General features: G+C 41.3%; 1 protein-coding gene and 1 long non-coding RNA gene across 2 annotated transcripts in view; both read right to left on the minus strand.

Annotated features, from left to right (window-relative positions):
• Positions 1-27,364, minus strand: part of ABHD17C (abhydrolase domain containing 17C, depalmitoylase) — a 51,914-nt gene that overhangs the window by 23,690 nt on the left and 860 nt on the right. The window lies entirely within an intron of this gene.
• LOC306651652 lies at positions 12,898-27,361 on the minus strand. Its single transcript, XR_013761168.1, has 2 exons — positions 14,222-27,361; positions 12,898-14,178 (listed from the first exon to the last, which is right to left on the minus strand). It is a non-coding gene; the product is annotated as an uncharacterized lncRNA (long non-coding RNA).

The following is a 27,364-nucleotide window of genomic DNA, read 5'->3' on the forward strand; positions in this document are numbered from 1 at the left end:
TCTGCTTCCTCCGCCCCTTTCCCTTCTCAGCTAGTCACTGTCACCATCCCCTACAGGTTTAGTCCTAAGGTTAGAAAGTACTCTGGAAGAAACCAGACCATGGGTGCTATTCAGTGAGAACTACGTCTCATCTGCTTATGAATATGGCCCCAACCCTTGGAGGGCTCCCTGTATATCAGGAACCCCATTATCTGTATGTAGGTGGACTTGTGTGTGCTAATGATTTTGAAGCTCCTTAACAGACGGTCTTGCTCTTGTTTGTCATTAGATGGTGCCCGGCACACAGCAGAATAAGCTTTACCTACTTTATCTCTAATCCTAACCCCTACCTGCAACACTAGTTCCATTACACAGATCAGAAAACTAAGGTCCCTGCCCAAGGCCATGAAGCTAGTGGGTGGTACAGCCTGGCTCTGAATCAGGTCAGATGTCTGCCTCCAAAGCTAAGCCCCTGTCCACAGAGCCACCATCAAGGGCAGACAGGGTGGGGTGGGAAGGAGGTCAGGAATTCAGGAGGCTGGGCGATCTCTTCAGAGATGGACCTAAAGACTCCACCTGGGCCCTTCCTCTAACACCACACTCACATTTTTTAAGCAGTGAAGTACCAGAATCTTGCCGGTAAGACCCAGAATTCAAGATGCAAAGCAATGAGGCAATGAACAGCACACCTATTTCCAGGCTGGTCACTGGCCCATGGAACAAGCATAGACTCACTACATGTGGCCCTGAGAACAGCACACTTTGGAACGTCAATCTCACTCTTCTGTTCCCTTCTTCCTTTCTATAGCCTAATACTTTCCCAGTTATCTCAAGGAAACTATCCTTATTTTTGGAGACTGATTACACTCTAATTTAAAAAGAATGCTATGCTATGACATTGGTTGCTAGTCAAAGGATCAAGAGTGGTTCAAAGGAATCTGGAGCATTCATGCCCTGAAGGATGGAAAGCCTTACTATGGCAGACAGAATGTCCTTTATCAAAAGTGCACAGAGCTATGAGGTGCCACCTGCCAAACAACCAGATAGTTGAAATTTTTCACCTTAAATTTCTCAAGCAACCAGATCCTGTAACACACTTTCCACTGACTAGTTGCCCCAAATCTTTTCCTAAGCGCCCTGTTATTGCTGAGCCACACTAAGCGACTCAGATCTCTTACCATGTGAGAAAAGAAAAGACCTAAAGTTTAAACCTAAAGTTTTCAAGGGCTTGGAAAAGGAATCAAGGCCAGGTATCCTTAAGAATTCAGCATACCCACTAGAACTTATTTTGAAACAAGTTAGTCAGATTTTATTTCTGCACTTGGTTAAACATTTCTTTCTTCCCTCTTCTACAAGATTGGAAGGGGTTACACATGACCTGTTTCAATTCCTAATAACAGGCAACTAGAGACACACTCAAAGAACAGAGAATCACAAAGTTCCTAGGCATGTGAGAAGATTCTATAAAGTTTTAAAAAGGAACCAATCTTAACAATCAAAGTATGGATGGGGGTGTGAGTCAGTGGTAGAGTGCTTGCCTAGCCCATGGGAGACCCTGGGTTTAATTCCCAGTATAGGGGGGAAAAAAATCAATGTAAATCAAAGTGAGGACATTTTTTGACCATGATGCAAATAAAAACCAAAAAAAAGAACCAATTAACTAAGAGAGAAGAGGAAATCCTTAACATTTTAGGACAATAGATACAGGAAAAACTTTTCTTCCAGGCCTGGTGGCACACGCCTGTAATCCCAGCTACTTGGAAGGCTGAAGAGGATCACATTGGGGGCCAGCCTCAGCAACTTGGTGAGATCCTGTCTCAAAATAAAAATAAAAAGCACTGGGGAGCCGGGGATATAGCTCAGTTGGTATAGTGCTTGCCTTGCAAGCACAAGGCCCTGGGTTCAAATCCCCAGCACACACACACAAAAAAAAACAAACTGTTTTCTAAGCAAATTCTGAATGGAGAAGAAATCAAAATGGTAATAACAGCCTATGTAAAAACTAATGATGCAGGACGAGGGTGTAGCTGGGTGTAAGAGCTTCCCTGGTGTGTGAGGCCCTGGGTTCCATGCCCCACACCACAAAAAAAAAAAAAAAAAAGAGAGAGAGAGAGAACCCCAGGTACTGAGAGGCAACATAATATAATAACCATCACTTGACTACCAAAATAACCAAAGCAATTAATACTAAACTAAAATACAAAATTCACAACTAACAGATACATAGATATCCACACCTAGAAAGTTCGAGGAGCAGATTGGAAATCCCCAAACAGCATCCTGAAAGGATACCAGAAAAGAAGAGACTTTAGAGAATCTCTACTTCCTGGCTGTTACCTCTTAGAAATTAAATTGCAGAGGAAATGAGCTGTATTTATGGGTAGTTTTGGGCAAGTCTCAGTGAGTTTGGTTTCATTCATTTTTGTCCCCCAACAGAAATGGAAACCTGATACCCACAGACACTTGAACCTCTGAATGAAACTATTCCATAGGCCCTCTCTGTGCCTTTTCCCCACAATTCTTTGATGGTTTGACTGAATGTGAGAATAAAACCAACGTTGTATGTAAGTAAGAAAATAACTTGGTATAGGATTTAAAAGGTCGATGATAGAAATTGTATTAGAAATTGGCAAAGTACAGGAATGTTACTCTAGTCCCCCCCCCCCCCCCCCTGAAACCCACCACAAATCAAGATTCCAGGAAGCCCGGGAGCAAAAAGCTCCATCTTTGATTACATTGGGAATAAGAGAAGGAGCCAGAGCGGGTAGAGGAGGTGAAGAAGAAAGCTCTCCGGGCATTGGGGTGGGACATCCACTACTTCCCCAGAACCTCAGGCCCCCAGAGCATGGCAAAGCTACATAATATAGATGTTAAAGAAGGCAGTGGGTCACAATGAGAGGCATCTTTAAACCTCCCATGTGGCTATGCTTCATTTTCAGTCTTGATTTTTGTTGTTGTTGTTGTAACTTAAAGGATAAGTTATACTTCATTCTAGACAAGACAAAATCAGTCATCAATCACAAATTGCAGAATACAACACTCAATTTCCATAATGATGACCAGAGTCATTAATAAATGATTACACAGCTTATTTTCTGCTTAGGATAAAAAGGAAGTACATAAGATATTTTATACCTACCCCATCACAAACTTGTAAACTTTGGTCTTAAAAAGATACATATGGGGCTACTCTGGAATTCACAGGGGAGCACCTCTTAGACGGGGGATTCACAGTGGTGTATCTCTATCTCTCATTTTTGAGAGTCTGACCCTCAGCATAGTACTTCAAATGCCTTCCAAGTGAATGGAACCCCCAGGAATCCCAGAGATCAAACTTGAACCTCCTGCAAATATTATGACCTGGCTCAGTAAAAAGTCAAATTTACTCAAAATGTTCACGTGGCTGGGGAAACTCCATTCTGTGACTGTGCTGGTAGCAGCCAACTAGGGGACTCTGAGGCCTACAGGTAAACAGTAAACTGCCCTCCCCTGCCTTTTTTTCCCCGTGTATTTTTTGATTGGTGCATTATAGTTAAACATAATGGTGGGATTTGTCATTACATATTCATACTTGCACACAATATAATGATATAATATGGCCCAACATGTCCCCTGCCTTTAATCTCCATCTAAATCAAGGTCACCTTGGCCATCTTTCTTGCCTGCTGCTGGCTTCTCTCCCTCATTAGCCAAGACAAGGCTCCTCTGTTCCTGGAGCCCATGGTGAAGAACAGGTGACCCACACATGGTGCTGGGACTCAGCTCATCACAGTTCCCAAAGGCTGGCACTGGGGAACAAACCCATTTTCTGGCTTTTATGCCTGCCTTCTGCAAAAACATCTTTTTCAAACAGCTGCCACTATAATGGAGAAAGTTAAGACCTACGAGCCAGGGGGACTAAGATGAAGATCATCTTAGTACCTGTGCTAGGGATGATGAAACAATTTGGTCTCTTTCCCCCTGTATATAGGGAGCTCCCAGGACCTACTTCAAAGAGCTGTGGTTTTGAGGACTGAATGAAAGGAAACACAGTGCCTCCCAACAGCCCTGGCTCACAGCAAGTGCTCTACAAATGCTGCCACTCTGTATCCCCACATCCCTTCTAGTCCCTCTTCTGGGTCTTAAAGCCACCAGGGAGCTGGGTAAGGTGGTGCACACCTGCAATCCCAGTTACTTGGGAGGTTAAGGCAGGAGGATCAAAAGTTAGAGACCTGCCTGGGGAACTTAGTGAGACTGTCTCAAAATAAAAAATAAAGAGGGCTGGGGATGTAGCTCATTGGGAGAGCACCCCTGGGTTCAATCTCCAATACCACAAACAAGAAGAAAAGCCTTTTGTTATTTAAACACATTTAGAATTTAACATAGAGAATGATTTTTAACATTTTATTTTGAAAATCATTTAAAATTAATTCTCAGTTGGAGATATAGCTCAGTGGTAGAGTGCTTGTCTAGCATGTGCAAGACTCTGGAGTCTAATCAACAGTACTGTAATAAATTTCAAAAATTAATTCTTCTCAAAGGCTCTAGAACCATGTGATTGCAAACACCTAGCTCACCCCAGCTATGGGGACCAGTGCCACTATGAGCTAAAAGGTGATCTGATTCCATTTACCTCAGGAAATTTTTGGTAAATTGGCTTTCACTGAATTTCACCTATACAGAGATGTGTTTACAACAATGTAGGTCTATGCTTAACCTAAATATTTCACATTGTAAACATTAAAGCCTCTAGAGAGTCCTTTAGTGTGCATGGTGGTGTCTGCCTGACTTTGGAATACTCATAAGGCAGCATTTTGGCATTCCTGCCGCCACGCCTGGTAGATTCCCCATGGACTGTGATGGGTCAACAAGATAAGCAAGCGCTGCCCCTAACAACATGACCTAGTCCATTCCTCCACTGTTAAGACTCCAGATAAAACTGACTGTCATTGTGAACAAAATTAGAGGGTCTCGCCCAACTGGGAAGTTCACCTGCAGTGACATAGCTGGATGCAGGGAGATGCTGGGGATGCTATTTGTACAAGCTGAGAGGTCAGCAATGATGATGACAGCTAGCTAGCATTCACTGGGCATCTGCCATTTACCTGGCACAACTGTAAAAGCTTTATATTTATTCATTTAATGTAGATATGTTATAAAGTAGATATAAAGTATCATACAAGGAGAAAACAAACTCAGGGTTCAATCCCAATCTGAGCCAGTGACCAAGTTCTTCAGCACTAAGTTAAATTATCAGCATATGAGGAAAGCCAACGGTAAGAAAGACCCAAATGCAGCTTCAGAGGACACAGATAAGTAAGGACAGTACCCAGGTCTTAGAAAAGATGTACATTCATGCATCTGAGAAAATATATCTCTGAAACAAGAATAGGATGCTATAAAAAAGGGAAGTCAAGAGGGAAAAGACATGAAAATTGAAAGCTAAAAAAAAAATTTGACTCAAGGGCCAGAAAATAAATTTGGTTAAATCAGGATTCAAATATAAAACTAAATATATGGTAGTGGTTTTAAGCCACTGTTGGAGTATACATTTGCACTAATCAAGAAAGATCTAGGTAAGGATCTTTGAGTTGAGTGGTCCACAAGCCCTGAAATAGCATCTGTAGAGATGAGAACATTCCTCTACTGTATCACATGCACCAACATTAATGGTATTCAGTCTTTTTAAACTTAAGAGATCCAGATGATAGAAACCCAATGGAACATCACTAGTGATAACCAGAAAGAATGTGAGCATCTACAAACCTGAAGTTGTAGTGGCAAAGGCAGGACTCACACCTGGCAGGAGCTGAGGGTGGAGGAGCTAAAATGAGCTGAGACATGCATAAAAGCAGATTTAGCAAGAAATAAAGTATATTACAGGCCAGGTGCAGCAGTGCACCTCTTAATATTTTCAAAGAAAGCTCTTACTAGGTTCATCCCAGTGACTCGGGAACTGAGACGGGAGAATTGTGAGTTCAAAGCCAGCCTCAGCAACTCAGAGAGGCTCTAAGCAACTCAGCGAAACCCTGTCTTTAAAATATAAAAAAAGGCTGAGGATGTGGTTCCTGGTAAGTGCCCCTGGGTTCAATCCCTGGTACGGGGTGGGTAGTTCATTATTTAAAATCACAAACACAGACAACTCTGTACTTAAAATAAGCTGGCAGGACTGGATAACTAAATAATCCTCATGTTCCTTCACATAAAGTCAATAAACAATTGCCTCGAGGTGCTGCTGGGTATAGGAATAAGGAGGTACAGGGAGGCATCTGCTTTTATCCTAATCTTTTATTTGACTTATTATTGTATACAGTATCATTTAAGTAAAAAATTAAATTCTTTCATTAAAATGTTACTCACCTTTTCAGTCACATGCTACTGGCACTCTGGTCTATTCTGGTGCTTACTGACATATCTTACTGTATTTATGGAGGCATATTCTCCATGAAGGACCCCATGATGACACTCTTCAAAAAAACAAGGGCAGTTGTTACGAACCTATATTCCACCAGTCATAACTATAGAAGAAATGAAATGCAGGCGTTATTCAGACTTTGATTGACAAAGTTATTGTTTCTCTCCTCTATTCTGCCCTTCGTAAATCAACTATGTCTCTTCAGCTGTAGCAAATGACGCCACTTATTGGAAGGATGCCACCACCCTCCAAGTCACCAGATGCTAATTTGCAGTAATTACATTTAAGACTCTCATCTAAAAATCAAGACGGAATATTAACAAGGTCGGTGGCAAGGAGATATTGATGGAAGAAGCATGGGGCTTCAAATTATGAGAAGACATTTAATATAAATATTTTTCAATCTTCAGATCTTGCTTAAAAAATTAAACCCTGAGCTAGAAACCTGATTTGGCAATAGTTCTGAGGAAGAACAAGTTGGGGGAGGTCTTATCGCTGATCAGAAGTCTGATGGAGACTGGGAATGTAGCTCATAGGTCTCTACCCTGTGTGAGCAAGGCCTTGGGTTAAACCCCCAGCACTGCAAAAAAATGTCTGATGGAGCTGTTTCCAAGGCTATCACAAATGATGCTCTAGAGCAACCCTGCTTCCCTACCCTCACCTTCCTGACCACCTGAGTGGACTTCTGCGGTATGATGATAGTGCTCCCAGCTAGTGATGTACCTGGGTCAGCAGCAACACCCTAACTCTGCAGTGCTTGCAAAACTGTTTCACTCTTTTGTTAGAACCACCTCAGAACTGTAAGGAGCACCTGAGCTCCTGGGAACCCAAGTGAAGGGAGTACAATGGGCTTCCTATGTGGTACAACACTAACTGCTTGAAGAAAAAGGGTTCAGCTGACAAAGAAGGATTTTAGAACCACTGTTTCAATGTCTTTTGTTCTAATTTTATAAAATTGGTAAAAAAATGGAAAAATTAAAGTGCTAAAATTAATAACAAGTTCAGGACTCACGTGCTTAATATGACTGAGGCAAAGATGAAAAGTATTTGATACTTTTGAGTTAGATTTTTTTTAAAAATTTTCCCTCTATTAATATGCTATGGCTGATAGTGTATGTCCAATTGAAAAAAAAAAAAGAACTTTTAAAGAACACATATGAAAAGTTAGAAATAAGTGTCATTTTAAGAACAATTTAAACATCAAGCTATAATTAGAGAACTATCTTTTCAATTTGGCTCTCAGTGAATGAAGTCTTCCCTAGAACACAGAAGTCTATAGTTCTGCTAGATCCAATATTTTCAGAAATGTATGTTGTGACAGTAGAGTCTGCCTACTCTCCTCAGGCCCCATCAGCTGGTGAGTGGAGGCCATGGGAGGAACAGTTCCACTGTACTTCCCCTGACCAAACCTTGCCTGAAGTATTCCTGTTGTCATAGGCCTGTCTCAGAAATGCACAAAACAAGAATGAGTTCAGAGAGGACCATCAAATGGTAAAGGTTTTAGAAATTCCTCAAAGAATAGCCAAAAGAAACAGGGATTTTTCAATCTGCAAAAGAGATGATTAAGTAAGAGAAGAATTTAATCTAACTCAGCCAACATTCAATAAGGTTCTGCTTCCTGCTCGGTCCTGTGGGGAGTTCCAGTATCAACGAGATGCCACCTTTGCCCTTGTGGAGCTTATAGGACAGCAGTTTTCACATCTCATAGCAGGTTAAATGGAATGGCAACCAAGAGTCAGGACACTGAGAAAAAATTAAAAGAGTTGAGCTGAACAGAAGAAAAACTGTTCTTAGAATGGTTGTTGAAAATGATTCAGTTATTCATTTTAAACAATATTTATTGAGCATGAATGACAATCAATAATAAAGGAATTGTTAGTAAAGATAAATTCAGGGCTACATGGTTAGCTACCTGGAAATGAAAAGGGGCAGAGGGGTTGGAAATGGGAAGAGGAGCAGGACAAGAATCATGTAATAAGAACAAATTATTTCATTTCCCCAGGATTTTGTTGTTGGTGCATATTTTTATAGGTGCCTTATGTGTAACAGTGAGATTCACTGTTACATATTCATATATGCACACAATAGAACAATATTAATTTGGTCATTTCCCTAGTTTTTAAACAGAAAGGATACAAGATCTGGGATAGCTAACATATTAACAAAACAAAATAAAAGTTAAACAAACATAAATTGATAGGAGGCATGAAAATGTATAAAGAACCTAGAATTATGATCGAGTTTTACACTTAAACTCTACAAAAAAATTTAAGAAATTCCTGAATCACGTCTGACTTAGACTAAATGAGCAAACTGCCAAACTGCCTTCCCTTACTCTCAATAAAACAGGGAAATGGTTTAGGTTGCAAAGTAAAATATTTATAAAGACTATTTTAATGACAAAGAACAGAAGAGATTTAAGAATCTCAGTATCCTGGAGCTACTGAATGACTCCAGAAAGTTGCCGACAATGCTAAATCAAGCTCTAGGAAATGATGAATCCCCTTCTTTAGTTATCCCTCCAAGTTAAGTACACAGTAGGGGCTCTATTAAAAAAAAAAAATCAGATTTTAAAGATTTTAATGCCCCCCCCCAAAGAAAAAGATGCTTAAATGATTGGGAATAAAACAGTGCTCTAGATTACTTAAAATAGGTTACCTGACTTTCTAAACCAATGGACAGGGATGTCAACAAGCAGAGAGAAAGAATTAAAACTCAAAAAGATCACATAGGAAAGATTATACTGCTGGTCCATTTGGGTACAACTGCTTTGTTTACAGACTGACAAAAGCATCAGAGAGCAATCTATAAGAGTGAGTACCAGCTGGGTGCAGTGGTGCATGCTTGTAATCCTAGCGGCTTGGAAGTCTGAGGCAGGAAGCTCACAAGTTCAAGGCCAGCCTCAGCAACTTAGGCTCTGTCTCAAAACAAATAATAAAAAAGGGCTGGGGATGTAGCTCAGTGGTAGAGTGCCCCTGTGTTCAATTCCCAATATCCCCCACCCACACACACAAGTGACCACCAATGGCAATAAATTGACTGAGGTAGCTTCCACACTGGAAATGTTTTTTTTAAAAGTGAAATTCATACTGAATCCTTATATTCACATCTAGGAATCTAGGCTGAATCAACCATTTACTCTAAGCTGCTGTCTACAAATTTATGAAATGGAAATAATAGCATCTCGTCAACCTTTCCCACAGAACTGTTCTTAGGAACAATGACAGAGTGCATATGGAAGGGCTTTAAAGATTACAAACCTATTTAGAAACCCAAGGGCTCACTATTTTTCAAATTTTTGAGGGCTATCTACTACTATAAAATCTTTCCCTCCTTCCTTTCAGATTTTTAAAAAACTGTTCTTATCAAACTTTACATATAAGCACTCTGCAAACACTCATTTGTTATGAATAGCAACCATACTATATATACACACTATCATTTCCCCATTTCACAAAAGAAAATAAAGCACGAGTAGGATCAAAACCCAGGTGGTCTGCTCCAATGCCCTTGCTCTTAACCTCTGCACTTGGCCACCTATAGTCATCAAGACTCGGCTCACCAGTCCTCAGCCATCTCCAGCTGAGGAGCACAACACACAAAGGAGCACTCACAGCCACTCAGTTCACATGTTAAGAGGAATCTGAGTGACTGTTTCACCAGAAAAGATACATTTCTTTCTTCCTTTCAATTGATTTTCAAAGATACAGGAGATATTTTGTCTTCAGAATACAGTTAGACAACAGTACAGAACTCTGTGGGCGAAGGTCTCTCCAAGGATATTCAAAGTCATCTTTTAAAATGCAAATTAAGCGCACACACACACACTTTGAAGACTGTACCCAGCATTTAACCCTGCACCTGACAAATGCTGGGCACTCAATATGTTGAAAGATTGAAATTTCTAAGTATTTTATTATCGGGCTCAGATCCTACAATTCTGGAAAAAGAAATCCAAAAATATATTAAGTAACAATACTGATTAACAGCACTGGTATCTAAGTATTTAATCACATATTCTTTTTCATAAAAACGAGTACATGCTCTAATGTGTACGCATGCCCACAGTGTGGTTTTTTAAAAACCCCACAAAACCCATAAACACTGAAAACAGACTGAAAAATTAAAAAAAAGCAGAAATATAAGTTCTGATATTTTCCTTCTGCACTCCAGTGCACAGTCTTCAGCATTTTCCATGATGCTCAACCCCCCACTGCAGGAGACGATTAATGTAGGTTGGATTGTCTGAGTTTAGAATACAGGCTTGTTCTTTTTAGGTATACATGACAGTAGAGTGTATTCTGACATATTTTACATACATGACTTCTTCTAACTATGACCCCATTCTTGTGGTTGTACATGATGGAGTTTCACTGGTTGTGTATTCATAGATGCGAACACAGGAAAGTTATGTTCGGTTCATTCCACTCTTTCCCATTCCCATTCCCCCTCCTTTTCCCTTCATTCCCCTTTGTGTAATCCACTGAATTTCTATTCTTCCCTCCACCCACCCATTGTGTGTTAGCATCCACTTATCAGAGAGAATATTCGGTCTTTGGTTTTTGGGGACTGCTTATTTCACTCAGCATGATAGACTCCAGTTCCATCCATTTAGCAGCAAATGCCATAATCTTATTCTTCTTTATGGCTGAATAATACTCCATTGTGTATACACCACATTTTCTTTATCCATTCATCTGTTAAAGGGCACCTACGTTGGTTCCATAGCTTAGCTATTGTGAATTGAGCTGCTATAAACACTGATGTGGCTGCATTACTGTAATATGCTTATTTTAAGTCCTCTGTATAAACAGAGAAATGGGATAACTAGGTCAAATGATGGTTCTATTCCAAGTTTTCGGAGGACTCTCCATACTGCTTTCCAGAATGGTTGCACCAATTTGCAGTCCTGGCTCCCTTTTAAAACTCAGCATAACCCATAGCAAGTCATTCATTTTTCCTTGACTTGCAGTTTCTGCACTTGCAAAATGGGAGACAACCTTGGTCCCTATGTCACAGATAGGATGATCAATAAATTTACAGAGTGTCTGATATGGGCTTAGCACAAAACAGACATTCAATAACTACTGCCTATCTAGAACTAGCATCTAACACAAACCTATTACAAATTAAGACGAGGCCAACAGACATCACATGACCATCCAGGCCCCACAGCTGTGTATCTCAAGTGGTTGACTGGAAGCCACTGGTCTCCTAGGTCCAGATCAGTACTTGTTTCCTGTCACTAATTCTAGATAAAGGGACACATTTCTGGAGTCCTATCAATCAATCAATCAATCAATCAATCAACCATTTATATATCTTTACAGGACAGATGCTGAAAAAAAAGAAGACCCTAGTGACTTTCCTTTGATATATGGTATTAAATCTACTTACTGTTTCCCTTCTGTTTTCCTACTGCAAGCCATGCCCCAATCATGGTATAATACTGTTCCTACCATGTAAGAAGGCAGGCCCTGTGCTGGATGGGTGGTAAAAAGAGATTGCTGGAAATCAGTTATAATTTTGGCATTTCAGCGCTTATACATTTAAAAAAAAAAAAGTCAGTCGTGTCCCACACCTATAATTTCAGTTATTCAGGAGGCTCAGGCAGGAGGATCACAAGTTCAAAGCCAGACTTGGCAACTTAGCAAGACCATGTTTCAAAATAAAAAATAAAAAGGGTTGGGGGGCGTGGCTCAGTGGTAGAGCACCCCTGGGTTCAATCCCCAGTACCTACACAAAGTAACAACAGCTGGTGTGAAGCATGAGTGGAGCGCTTGATGCTACAAGCATGGCAGAATGTTAATAAACTGCTGAAGATGGACGCTAATATCATGGGGTTTATTTTCATAACGTTTTTACTTTGCATATAACTTGAGATTTTCCATAATAAAGTTTTTGTTTGTTTGTTATTAATAAACAACATGGCAAGGTAAAAAGGAGTGTGCAGACCTGAGATCTGAGGAGATGAAGCCATACACTGGCAGTCAGTGAAACTACAAACAGAAACCTCTCTTCCTTTCTTCCTTCTTCCTCCCTCCCCCACTTCCCCTTCCTCCTTCCTTCCTTCCTTCCTTCCTTCCTTCCTTCCTTCCTTCCTTCCTTCCTTCCTTCCATTTCTCTCTCTCTCTCTCTCTCTCTTCCCCCCCTCCTCTCTCTCTCTCTCTCTCTGTCCTCCCTCCCTCCCTCCCTTCTTTTCTTATTAGAGCTTTATGGTTATAGTAATTGGGTTCATCCTGACACACTCATATGCACATGGAAATTGATTTCAGTTTCTGAACCTCCCTTTTCCCTCCCCCGTCTTTTCTTTCATTTTTTCCCCAGTACTGAAGATTGAACCCACGAGTGCTCTACCAGTGAGCTACATCACCAGCTCTTTCTATTTTTTAATTTTAAGGCAGGGTCTCACAAATTTGCTGAGGTTGGCCTCGACCTTGCCATCTTCCCGCTTCAGTCTCCAGAGTAGAGAGGATTACAGTTGTTTACCACTGCACCCAACTAGAAAACCCTCTTGTAAAATCCCTTCATTGTTAATACTGTCAACTGACACTTTAAATATACCCTCAATAATACCAACCACAACCACCTTTCCCAAATATTAAACAACAACAACAAAAATTGTTGAATGTGATGGCTGTGGATACCATCCTGAGGACATGGGGCAGTGCCCTGACAGCAGGTGAACCTGCACACACTCCTCCCACAAGAAAGACCAATGCCATCCTCTTCTCTATATACTCTGGTCACCTTTCCTGAATGGTCCCATGAACAGGTAAGGATTTTCCAAAGAAAGTAAGCTTTGTTTTCTGAGAGGAAAGTCAGGCATTAGAGGGACTGGATAGCAGGATGTGGTTCCCTAGTCCTCATCACCTGGGTAGGTTACACATTCATGCTCAACCCTGGAGAAAAACTTCAGCAAGAAGCTGGGTCTATAACAGATACCTGAGTGATGATGAATCAGATATAGTCATAACTAACCAAAGGACCAGATGACAAGAGCTAGAACAGACACATAACCAGAGCTATGGGAATGAAGGAAGGGAAGCCTGTCTGCTGAGAAGGCTCCGCGCGGTGGGCATGTGAATGGTACAGACTCCAGACAGCAGGTGACAGTCAGAGAAGGCACTCCATGTAAAGAGCATAGACTAGACAAGGTATAATTTTTCTTTCTTTCAGAAATATACAGGTGGCAGTTTTTTGTTCTAAGTAGCACTTTTCAGAAAAGAGTTGTGATGGAATGGACAACTCCTAAGAGATTTAGACTCCTATTGTTTGGGTGCTCGTTAATTAACTCTGTAGTTCTTTAGTAAGTGTGAAGCTGAAAGAATAACACAAAAATAAGAAAAGAATGGATTACAGAAGATCCAGATGCCTGCAAAATAAGTTCCCAAGAAACTGTTGTTTCATTTTCAGTTCAGAGAGGAAATACAGGGAAACAGACAGGCAGGAGGAGGCTTTATGCAAATTAAAACTGGAATCTTCATCATACCCAATCTGCAAAAGTAATTATGGTCTCTTACATTTTATACAACAAGGAACATTAGGGCATGCTGGGTAAGTATGAGGGTTTTTTAAAAAATAATCCAGTGGCAACCAGGAAGCAAGTAGTAAGGAAGAAATCTCTAAAAGCGTGCTGCTGGTCACCAGAGCAAGGACATCCTTCTATTGAAAATCACACTTGGGCTGTGTCCGGTTATTCTCCTGGGTGCTTGAGATCACAGGAAAATCAGCCATTGCTCTCTAGGCACAGAGACTGACCAAAGAGCCACCACTTGGGCCCACTGACACCAAGGAGCACCCTCCTAGCAAGAAAGAAATCGTTCATTCAACTATTCATAGAAGCACCTGATCCTCCAAACACTGGGCTCCTGGAGGTCAGATGGAAACACAAATCACAGATGCCAGGGAACCAGATGAGGAATTCAGAAAGCTTCCACAGGGTGACTTTTGGCAAGGACAGGGGCAGAAGGAGGTGTAACCCAGCAAAACTGCTAATCCTTTCAAGTTTATTTTTGGTTTCATAGTTTTTCTTTTTGAAGGGACAATTGCCAAATTTATCTCTAGCCCAGACCTCGATCCTGAACTATTAATACATAGACTTAAGTTTTATAGCTTCTTCTACATCTCCACTTAAAGGTGGAGATGGGCATCTCAAACTCCACAGACCCAAAGCCCTACTCCTGAACTATGCCCTGAGCTCCCAACCAGAGCCACTCACAGCACTCCCTGTCTCAATGAACAGCAAGGCCAGCTTTCCTGCTGCTCAAGACAATATCCTTACAGTCATCCTTGATGGCTCCTTTCCCCATTTTGCATCAACAGTTTTGTTGGTTCTCTCTTTAAAATACACCCACAACTAAGGCATTCTTCACCACTGCTGCTATGGACCCCTGGTCCAAGCCACCATTATCTCTCACCTAACATACTGCGGTCAATTCTAATTGGTCTCCTTCCTTCTTCCAGAGGCACGCCAGCCCCTCTAATTTATCATTTACACAATACAGAGTGATCCTTTTGAACCCTAAGTCAAATCATGTCTTTTCACTTCCCAAAGTCCTCCCAGGGTGCTCATTTCATGCTGTTAAGAGCCAAAGTCTTTGCAATGGTCTGTAATATTGTAGGTAGCAGACCCCCTCAGTTACTCTCATCATCATCTCCTATTATTTTCCTGACCTCTGCAGCCCTTACTTGCCCTGTTCTGGCCACCCTGGTTTCCTTATGTTCTTTGAATCTGCCAACCATACTCCTCCCCAGAACCTTTATCTCTTAGCCCTTTCCTACACACAGCTAGTCTCTTACTGCTTTGAAATAAGTATCATTCTCTGGATGAAGCAAATCCTGACCAACCTTTTAAAATGCAAAGCATAGGTTAAGACCCTCTCCAGTGGCCCCCTCACCTTGCTGTTCTGTTTCTCTGCAGCACTTGCCAGGTTCTAAGAAACTCATTTATATGAAAATTATTTATGATTCATCATCAGCATTTGTGAATGGAAACTTTGCAAGAACAGGAATTCTGTTTGTTTTATTTTGGAAGAAGAGCTGGCCCACAGAGGGCAACTGATACATTTGTTAATAACCAGAACCAACAGGAGATGAGGTGAGTCAGAAAGAGGTTTTGAGAATTCAAAATCCTAGAAGTAGAGTGTTACAGGTGATCATAAAGGGAGGCCACAGGTATGGAGCACAGTGGTGCAGAGTGAAGGAAGAAGATAATGAGGGAGGGGGCAAAGATAGCAAGGCAGAGTTGCTGAATAGCATCTCCACATCCCAGAATATTTAAATTGCACAGGATGACAACAGAAGGTGGAGTAGTAAAGAAAATCACGATCCAGTTGTACAAATCTTTGAGGAGTATGCAACCATATCCTAGAGAACCACAGCTAAAAATAGTTTTTAAAGGAACTGTATATTATATTTATAATATCCATATATGTTTACAAAAGTAGATTTTACTTCAAAATAAAATTCAAAAAGCCCTGCAATATGGACTACAAGTTTTACAAGCATGCTGTTACACCAGGGAAGGAGAATTACAGTGAATTTCACAGAGGGGGTAATACACAACCATGAGTCACCATGGAGTACTCTAACTGCCTCCCTCAAGAGCTTACATGTCCCAGTGCTCCTAAAATACAGAGGAACCACCCTTCACACAGGGCCTGTTCCACACCTGCTCTAATAGTCTTTGTGGATGGGGCCTTGTTCTTTTTTTTTTTTGTTTTTTTGTTTGTTTGTTTTTGTTTTTTGTTTTTTTTTTGGTACTGGGGTTTGAACCCAGGAGCTCTGAACCACAGAACCACATCCGCAGCCCTTTCTCATTTTTTATTTTGAGATAGGGTCTCACCAAATTACTTAGGACCTCACCCAGCATCTATTTTAACAAGCCCCGCACCACCTCGCCCAGGTAATTCTTACACAGAAGTTTGTGAACTCTGGGCCTAACAATTTATTCACTTGTTTACTCAACAAATTTTCAAAAAGTGCTCATCATGTGCCAGGCTTCTGCTCCTGGGGCTGAGATGAAGCAGAGAGCAATGGCAGTCAAGCAGACCTAAGCCTGCCCCCAGGGCCTGGGTAAACCATATAGAGAAGAATGTGAGGCAGGGAGATTGAGAGGGCCTAGATCAAAGAAAGAAGGTAGAAAAAGAAAATATTCATAGGAAAAACCATAGAAACTTGGGTCTATTCAGGTATGTGAATAAAAGAGGGAAGGCAACAAAGAGCCCTCTAACTTGGAGTGTGGGTAAATGGAAGCAAGCACTATGTCAACAAAAGAGAAAGCTGTGTTCACAGTGCACTGAACCCACGGTATGGCAGGACTGTCCAGTGGGCATGATCTAGAGATAGACAGACTCCTTGGGCTACAAGTTCCTATTAAGCTTCAAGGACAGAGACAGGGACGGGAAGTCACCTGGAGTAGATGACAGCCCAAACCATTGTATTCCTCCCTTTTAAGCTTAATATGTGCCTAATCTATATTTACAGGATTTTTTTGAAGTGTCTAGTAGGAAAAAATGAATTTATTCCAATTAACTATATGACAGTACATATTATTTTTTAAACTTATTTATTTCACCCAGCCTAGTTATACAACATAAAATGTGCTTAGAAGTAATTAGTCTGTGAATAGTCCTTTCATAACAGATATGTCAAAACTGAAATAGTACAAGTTTTACAAAGTTATAAGGACAATAGCAATAGTTCAGCATCATGGCAATCCAGAGAATCTGAAATATCCTTGAGTTATCTACAATAATACAAATAAATAAAATTTTTAATGTCAACCAGCACACAAAAATCTTGTTCTGGTATCACAGACCTTTGCAGTCAACATAATTACTGTTGCACAGGTTGTTATGTCCATGACAATCACTAAAGACGGCTCTGGATAAGTTGGACTGTCTTAATTATCAACCACAATGACGAGGCTGGCTCTAGCTAGCAGAGTTATATTTAATGTCTAGAAACTCACTCTCTGTGGATATATTCTGAATATGAGCTTACTTTACACCCCCCGCCCCCACTGAATAACTGCCCAGATTTTGTTGAAACCATTTAAGCAAGTAAAGTAAAAGAAACAAATGAATAACCCATATTGGAGGTTCTTTGTGTTACTTTTTCCTTTGAAAATTTCCAAAGTATTCTGTTAACAAGAAGTCTTGGGGATGGGCTTTTCTCAATGAGTCAGCATGTAACTAATACATAACAGTTAACTACTAGACAGAGCACTGGATCTGAATGACCTAGACTTCCTGGAAACAGGTTTCCAATTTCACCATGGTGCCATGGTCCTTTAACACTCTAAAGTGAATCAATAATGTGGAAGTTATCAATGAGCTCCATTACAGAGTCTTGAAAACTCCACTTGAATCTAAAGAGCAAGGCATCATGGGAACATGCATATTTTAAAAGCAAGCATGAGATTCAGGTCTGCTGACCTTTTTGGGAAAACAGTACAGTTCTATCTGATCAAGGCTGTCCTATTAGTAAAGAGCAACCAGAATGTTCTGACTGGTGCAGAGGAGACAGGGTTTTACTGCCAGCCCTTGTCACTCCTGACCCCATCCTGAGAGAAGCCTCTGGTTTCCGGTCCAATCCCAGAGCCAAACCTGGACACAGAAAAGGGGAGGGAGCAGATACAGAATGGTTTGCAAAGTAATTGCAGGTGTTAGATTACAGGTAGGGTTTCCTCTCCTTTAAAGATCTCCTTTGGGGATATAAACACCTTGGTAGATGAAGTACTATCAGATTTATACTAATGCAATCAATCCCCAAAGCTCTCGAGGACACAGCAACTGAATTCAAAGAACTTCCTTCTCCTTAGCTGCACATAAAACCAAAACATCTTTACTGTTCCTCTATGTGCCAGGGTGTTTCTACTTACAAACAATGGGGAAAGAAGCAACATCTCAGGCTCTTTGTGCCCTAGCATCTGGTTTTCAGCTTGATCTGAGCCTGTGGTTATTACAGCTCCTACAGTGTGAGCAACAACTGCAACATACAAGCCATTCATTGAGCCCTTACTGTGTGGAATGCAATGTGTTAAACGCCTGACATGAAGCGGCTGCACTAAGATTATTATTGCCTTATCATTATTTTTATTATCTTACATAAGGTCTGAAAAGGTTAGGACACTTGCCTGATGTCAAGCAACTAATAAATTGGCATGGGCAGGACTTAAACCCAGATCTGTCTGATCTAAATCCTGTGCCCTTCATTACAAAACAGATCGCAGAGAAGTAAGAACTGCAGAGAATGTTCCTCCCCAGATTACCCTTGAAATGACCTTGCCTGGTAACCCAGTTATAGCTGGAAACCAATTCTAGCTGAAAATCATCTAAATGAAGAAATAAATCATTAAATCATTTCACACCCTAGATAGTTAACCTGAATCACATAGAGATTCACTTGCACAGTGCAGTCTCAGCTCTTGGCCTTCTCTTGCATTCTTTACCCAAAAACTGCCCTGTCCTCCCTGCCCTACAGGTTGTTCAGAATTGTGTCCACATCACAGGTCACTTTTAAAAGCCCCAAGGTGGAGAGTGCATGTATGGTGGGGCAGGAGAAGAGGCACCAAAAGGGAGAGACCTATTTTGTTAGTCTTGGCTCCGAAGCTTCCAATGGGTGCCCACGCATGTGATCACAAAAGGGCAATGTTCACTGTTCTACTGACCTGGTTTAAACAATTAATTGTGGTTGAGGCTCTCCTGTCAGAAGGAACTCTGTGTCATATACAATATAGGGGCTAAGTGGCAGGCACAACCAATTCTCACGGCCCCCGCATCTCTTCAGAGGAGGTGATGTGACCTACAGAAGGGCCAGCGTAGCAGAGGCTTCTGGACGTGCTCACCTGCTCGTGGTGAGCCATACTTCTTTAGACTGCTTTAGCATCAGGTGTCACCTAGAGGTACAAGGGTGAACCAAGGAAGGGTACAGAACATGAAGGAAGCCAGCCCCAGGCAGCCAAGTCAGAGGGAAGTCTGGTGGGGATGGTGGTGGGGTGGGATGGGGAGAGGGGGACAACCGGAGGTGCATCAACATAAAGGCTTGTCTGTGGAAAGAGCAACAGACAGGCAGGCAGGGAAAAGGATATGAGAGACATTGAGCCAGCCCAGGCAAAGGAAGCTAGAGAAGTGGAGGGTTTCCAGGATCCCAGCTGCATTCCTCGTGAGTCTCTGGGGACACTCACAAATACAAATGTGTATTCCTTTTCAATTACTGCCTCCTCATATGGTTTATTCTAGAGTGATCTTAGCCACCAAAGAGCATTAACAGCCCCTTTGCTTCAACTCTTAACCAGTTATAATGAGGGCCAGTCTTTGTATATCAGCATTTGGATGTTTCAATTCTGACTACACAAACACACAGATCACACACTTTAAAAAAATTAACCTGAGAAATTGTAAAGAATAGCCAGGGATGAGATCCACTGAACCAGATTAAATCTTCCAAGTTTCTCAGTGTAGTCAAGAAAAGTAAATTCAGCCCAGCACAGTGGCACACACCTATAGTCCCAGCTACCATGAAGGATGAGGCAGGAAGATTGCTAGTTCAAAACCCACCTGGGGAACTTGATGAGACCCTGCCTCAAAATACAAAAGGATGAGGACGATGTAGCTCAGTGGTACTTCACCCCTGGGTTCTATCCCAGTAACCCCTCAACTGATAAACAAGCAAATGCAAATTCAAAGAGTATTAAGAGTGTCCCCTGAAAGTCAAAAAACCACAAACCTACAGAAGGCACCTCAGAAGTCTTGTAGTTGGGTTATATCCCATTTTCCATGTTTTAAAACAATGGAATACCTAGGCATGGCAGTGCATGCCTGTAATCCCAGGCTCGGGAAGCTAAGGCAGGAGAAGTGGAAGTTCAAAGCCAGCCTCAGCAACTTAGCGAGGCCCTAAGAAACTCAACTAGAACTTATGTCAAAATAAAAAACAAAACAGGATTGGGGATGTGACTCAGTGGTTACGTGCCCCTGTGTTCAATCCCCAGTAACCCCCGACTCCTGCTCCACACAAAAACATAATGGAATGTGGAGACCAAAAGTGTGAAGTGCCTTGTTAAAGATGTCTGCTATGGTCTGAATGTCTGTTCTTCCAAAACTCACACTGAAATATAATTCCCATTTCTACAGGGGTAAAAAGTGTGACTATGAAGAGGGGATTAGACCACAATGGCTCCACCTTCATGAATAGACTATGTTTCACTGCACAGTGGGTTCATCATAGAAGGGCAAGTCTGGCCCCCTCCTTGCCTGTCTCCCTCCCTCACCCTTCCACTCTTATGCCACTTGAGGAAGAAGATGCAGTCTTCATGATGCTATCCTAGAAGCTACAACAGAGGCCCTGCCAGACACCAGACTTATCAGCACCTTGACCTTGGACTTCCCAGCTTCTAGAACTCTGAGCAAAGAATTTCTGTTCTTCATAAATTAACCAGTGTCAGGTGTTCTATTGCAGCAGCACAGATGGACTAAAATGTTGACTTAGTGAGTTAGTGGGAGTGCTGGAGTTAGAATTTCCTTAATTCAAAAGGTTCTGTCACTAACTATGTACATTGTATCTTCTAGATTAAATCAGGGAGCATGTTATTTGAATCAACCCTATTGTTATGGTTTATATATAAGGTGTCCTCCCCAAAATTCCTGTTATTGCAGGAATGTTCAGAGGTGAAATGATTGAACTGTGAGAGATGTAACCAATTAGTCCATCCTGCTTTGAATGGACTAACTAGGTGGTAACTGTTGTTAGGTAGGGCAAGGCTAGAAGAGGTAGGTCACTGGGGCATGCCCTGGATGGGTGCATCTTTCCTGTAGCCCCTTTCCCTTTCTCTGCTCTGACACCACTGTGAAGGAGGCAGTGCGCTGCGCTCTTATGCTGGGCCCTTCTGCCATGATGCTTTCTGCCTTACCTTGGACCCAGAGCAATGGAGTTAGCCAAAAAGAATTAAACCTCTGAAATAGTGAGCTCCAAAGAAACTTTTCCTCTTCTAAATTGTTCATGTTGGGTATTTTGGTCACAAAAGCTGACTAAACTACCTACAAACAAATCACCTTGTTATCCTATTGATTCAAATAACAATCTCCTATGTTTTTCTGTGTTGAGATTTTGGATTCCTATACAACAGGATTCTTAAAGGGAAGCATATTTATAACTTCAACATGAACCTAAGCAAAAGTCAGTAGAGAGAGAGTAAACTTGCTACCAAAGGGAACCATACAATCCCTAAAGTCAGTCTTTGAAGTCTTAAATGGGATTATCAATGCTGATCAGTCAAGAAGTTACTCAATTTGGAGAGAGGGTGAGGAGGGACAGCAGCAGAAGGGAGTGATTGACCTTAAAGGTAAGTTCTAAGTAACCACAGGACAGTATGATATAATTTACTTCTGCAAGGAAAAAGAAAATGCTTCTTCCACCAATGTGCTATTGCACCATTAGAGATTTAAAAGTGAGTTTTAGTCTAGACAGTCTGCAAGAGTTCCCTAAATAAAAGCAAATGTGCTTAGAAGAGAACACATCAAAGAGTTATTGCCCATTAACACAGAAAATGGAAGTTTTTTTCAGATCTTTTTCAACTGGATTACTGGACAAAAGTGAAGTCCCTCAAAATAGAACCATGGGTGAGTAAGTTTGGTGGGGTGGAGGCAAGAGCTCAGATTCTAGGACTCCTTAATAGGAACAAAATCTGCATGATGGGGAGCCTGAGAAGTCAGGGAGGAAGAGAAGAAAGGCCCAAGAAAAGGGCTCTAAGCTGACCCCCAAAGATGGTTAGTCTACATTTGTTTAGTTTTGGTACAGGGGACTGAACCCAGAAGCACTCTACCCCTAGCCACACCCCCAGCATTTAAATTTTTATTGTATAATAGGATCTCACTAAGTACCAAGGCTAGCCTGTGATTCTCCTGCCTCAGCCTTCTGAGTCACTGGAATTACAGGCAGGCGCTACTGCGCCCAGCCCTACTTACATGTCATCAGGTCTGTTCTTAGGAAGAGTCACCTTCTTCCCAATGGATATTCTCATATTAACCATCTTGAAATGCAAACCAACATTCTGCTAGTCACTCCTCCATATCTGCAAGTTCTGTATCTGCAGATTCAACCAGCCAAGGATTGAAAATACTTGAAAAATAAAAAATGTATATGTGTATGTAAATGTAACACACATATACTTTTTTTCTTGTCATCATTCCCTAAATAATATAGCATAACAACTATTTATATAGTGTTTACACTGCATTAGGTGTTATGAGTCATCTAGAGGTGATTCAAAGTATATGGAAGGATACCCACAGGTTATATGCAAATACTATGGTATTTCATATTAGGGACTTGAGCATCTGTGGATTTTGATATACACAAGAGGTTCTGGAAATAACTTCCTATGGATACCAAGGGACTACATTTCCTTTTTACAGATATCATTGTGCTTTCACCTTATATCAAATAGTACTCATAACATGTCTGTTTTTCTTGTCCTGATCAAAGGCAAGTAGAAATCCTAGGCTCTCTTCCTTTATGGCACCAGAGTATTCCTCTGAGAAAATTGAGAACAAGGAAGTTATGCCTTCAACATGCCCAGGAAAGGCAAGTTTTGCTATTCTCAGGACAATTCCACCCTAAGAGTGGCAACCATAAACACCATTAACAACCAACAGAAGGTGCTTCCAAGGACCACATTTCAGGCTATGGCCACTACAGCCTTCAGGGGACACGAATTTCCCAGTCACAGATGCTGTGAATTACAGACATGAAAGTTATAAAATAGCAAAACATGTATGAGTTCAAAATGCTTCCATTTTGCTCTCTCATGGAAGGAAGGACGGAAGGGAGGGAGGAAAGGAAGAGAAAGAAAGAGTTTGGGATTAATGATACTCAAAGAGAACCTTCAGTGTGAAACAAGCACAGTACTATTAAAATGTGTATTTAATGGTTAATGGTCTGTTGGTCAAATGAACAAAAGAATGAAATATTAAGTCTTTGGTAATTTGCCTTTTGCACCTAGGCACAGTCTTTTATTTATCTTCCTCTCTTTGCATTTGCTTTCTCTCTGCCTCCACAGTCTTTGGAAACTATATCAAACAGAAGTTTCAAAGATGACTTCTGCAGATGACATCAGTGAATATCAATAACAAACTGAATCACAAATACTCTACTTTTCTGTTTCTCCAGATTAAAATGTCTGGGCTCAAACGCTCTCTGCCTGCTTTTATATCTCATTCTCTGGGTTGTTTGCTTATTTGGGTTTATACTTTCAAACCAGCTTGATTCCTTCCCATTTGAATCACAGTCCCATTTCTGCACAGTCTACAACTGCTCAAGTCCAAGAAGACATCCTCAAAGGATGTGCATCGAGGGGGCTGAACCCAGGTGTTCTCTCCTTGACCAACACAGATTAATCACTTTACTTCCCTGATTCATGCAACACCACAAGGTTCCAGTAAGGCAGTCCTGAATTTTACAGTGCTTTTTCCACAAACACCTACCTCTAAGTGATTGCAATTCATGCCCTCGATTGTTTGCCATTTGCAACATACTTTAAAAGTGTGTTGATAAAGGGCAAATGTAAAACGTACTAATCTTGGCAGTGTCCATAATGCTTCAGTTTATTGCCCCTCCTTCCTTTCTTATTCTACACTGAGTCCTCACTTCTGGCTCCTTCAAACTCTACCTCTTTTCTAAACCTTTCTCAGTAATGGTTTGAATCCTTAAAATAATCATCTTATTGGTCAAAGAGCATATCATCTTTCTTGCCTCATGAAACCCTTATTGTAAATTACTTGCACACCTTAATCTTAACTGTCTCTTGAGGGGATTCATTCATTGCCCCCTCGAGGGGCTGGCACACTGAAGAGCACTCATGTTTCAAGTCCTCCACTGGGGGCTGGGCAACTCACTAAGCATGACAAGAAACCGCATGGACAGGTAATGGATATAAGGTCGGGAGCAAGATAAGTGAAGGGTTACTGCTGCTCTCTTCAGATTATAAGTCTGATGCCTTACCTACTGTGCTAGCAAGTCACCTGCTGCCCTGTTCTTCAATGCCAACATTTCAATGTTACACGAACACTAAGATGATGGGCACAAAGTAGATCATACCTAAGGCTAATTACATTTGAACCCCTTTTTTATCTATGGTTGTACCTATGGGTATTAAACTCTGAAGGTAAAATAGGATTAAACTTTGAAATTTAAGAAATTTTAAATGTTTAAGAAAATTTAAATGTTTTCCATTTGTTGATGGGGCACCCATCACATGCAATTCATTGAACGAATATTTAATGAGTGCCTTTTATTTGAAGGCACTTTTGCCAGTTGCTGTCAACAGAGAAGACAAGAGAGAGTCCCTTTCCTCAAGGAACTATGAATTGAATGGGGATACAATTAAGTAACAGATGTAGCAAACAGTGGTAAATGCAAGCACTGGGCCTGAGTGCCAGGTGCACAGGGAATACAAATTAGGATCTAGTTGGGATGGAGTAGTCTCAGCATACTAGGGCATATTCAAAGGGCCAGGTATGAATATTAGAAAGGAGGCAAAGTACTCAGCCTGGTACTCTGGGGGCTGCAAAGCACAGTCCCTGGAGGAATAATCTAAGGACTGAGATAGAGATGATTCAGGATAAGGCAAGCTCTCCAATAAGTGTTCTGAGCAATACCAGAACCAGGAGGTCAGAGCCCACAGAAGAGAAGGGGGTTCAAGTGGGAGGGGGAGGTTCTAACCATGGACACATGCCAATACCTGAACAGAGCTGTAAAAGGACAGCAAATGGGTATATTCAAGGTCAGATTAAAGAAAAACCATAGGAAACAAGCAGAGAGGAATGACTGAGGAAAGGCATAAGAGACGCCTACGTTTGGGAGTCAGGTAACATCTACAATCATAAAACAACTCAGACACATATATGTACCTGATACATATTACCACAAGGTATAGAATAGAGATTTCTAAACCAGTAGCCAAGAGACCTACTGCTGGTGAGATTATCATTCTTTCAAATGAGGTGGGTAGACATGAGCAGGATCCACGTGTAAGCTGGGAAATCCATCTAACAGTTTACAACCAGCATTCTTTTTCTTTCCTTTTTTAAGTGAAAAAAAAAAAAAAAAAAAAAAAAGAACACAACACATTCTTCTATGTGAATCATCCATAAGGAAAAACATTGTTTTATGAAACATTCACTTTAAATATGTAGCACAGTGCTTAAAATGTAAAATGGGTTTTTTACTGCAGGATCACAAAGTTTCAAAAGGACAGGACCAGAGGACTTGTAAGTTTTCTTCAAATTTAAGATTCTCACTTAGCCACTAAATTCTAACCTATTTTAGTTGAGAGTTCTGGTTTTGCATACATAAATCACAAGCAAAATTTGGAAATATCAGATGGAAAAAAATTTGGGAATACTATCAGATAATTCAAAATTCAAAATCCCAAACAATGTCTCTTAATTCAACTAAAGATGATAGAAGGCTGCACGAAGTAACTATGCCTCACATATGTGGCAACACTGATATACCTACCTGATCAGGGCAAAGGGTTCTTGCAAAAATCTTTCATTTTAATGCAGATGTACACATAGCAGCAACATTCTACAGAAATTTCTTAATGTCATCTACTCAAAGTAGGATTTTTATGTTTCACTCAAAAAAGATCTAATGCCTACAAACCTTACATTTAATATCTATGCCAATGGCAAAGTCTAGCAATCTGACACATACTTATGAAACCCTTTCCTGAACAGGTGGCTTTTAACTACTTGTAGATTCTGACTCAATACATAAGCATATGATACACTCCTATTTGCCTAAACCATTTTCTAAAAGTTATATATTCTATGAGGACATCCTGTCAGGACTTCAGAACACGAACAAGCAAGTACTTCCCTGTTGGGACAAGCCATTTCCCAGAGAGGCAAAGGGTAATTAATGAACCTATGTATAAATACAAATGGAAACAAAATCATTAACACTGGCCATCCTTATGAGTTGAACAGGCTCTAGATAAGAACTATAAAAAGGTCTATAGCAACAACAGTGCCTACTGGGCTTATTCTGAGGACTCTTTTCTCTGAAGAAAACCAACCTCTGTATAGACATGACCTCAGGTATCTTCACCATCACTGCTATGAGGTAGGTGGGAAAGGTGACAGACATGTAAACTGGAATACAAGAACGTTACCTGACTTGGTCACAACACTCAGGTTTTTGTCTGCTTGTTTTTACCAGGTCTAGCCTGGTAATCCTGTACCCAGGTTGTGCCTGGTATGTAAAAAGGCCCTCAATAAATGCTTCCCAATCCTTCTATGAGTGCTAATTCAAGGTCAAGAGATTGTCCAACCCCTGTAAGATTCAAACTCATCCTGGGCTTTTTACTGAGACTCCGTAGAAGGTGACAGGTCACTAGTTAACTTATTGTCCAAACAGTGCCAACTGCTCTGCTCCACTGGGAGGCAAACTCATCATACCATCCGACCCTCCAGCTGCCTGCAATGCTGCCCAGGTTTTGCTCCCAAGGGCACTTCACAGTCGGAAAGTCTCAGAGGCCATTCCATCTGGCCCCGTTTCACAGGGACCGAAACCGAAGTCTAGAGACTCATGCGTCTTGCCCAAGGTCACTTCTGCCTAAGGACCTTCAGTCTTGATGGCCATCTCATACAAACTAAACACGAACCAAGTTGGTTCTCTCTGCTCACGCCGCTACTTGGGGTGGCCAGAGCCACAAAAGACCCAGCCCAAAGACCTGCGGCACCCAAGCGTGCTAAAGCCTGCACAGCCCCAGGGTCTGAACTCTCCAGCAACCTGAGGGCTAGTAGGTTTCCAAGAGGGTGAAAGCAGGACAGGAATGGGGACGGAATGCGAATCCTCAGCAACCTGGGGCTCTCCACTCGCCCACAACCGGAAAGGAGAGGGCCCTTTCCCTGCAGACCGCCGAGGAGACCCCCACCCGCCTGCCTACTGCTGCAAGCCAGGCCTGGTGACCCCCGCCGGGCT

This window comes from Sciurus vulgaris (assembly GCF_902686455.1).
Source record: "Sciurus vulgaris genome assembly, chromosome: 2".
NCBI lineage: Eukaryota > Metazoa > Chordata > Mammalia > Rodentia > Sciuridae > Sciurus > Sciurus vulgaris.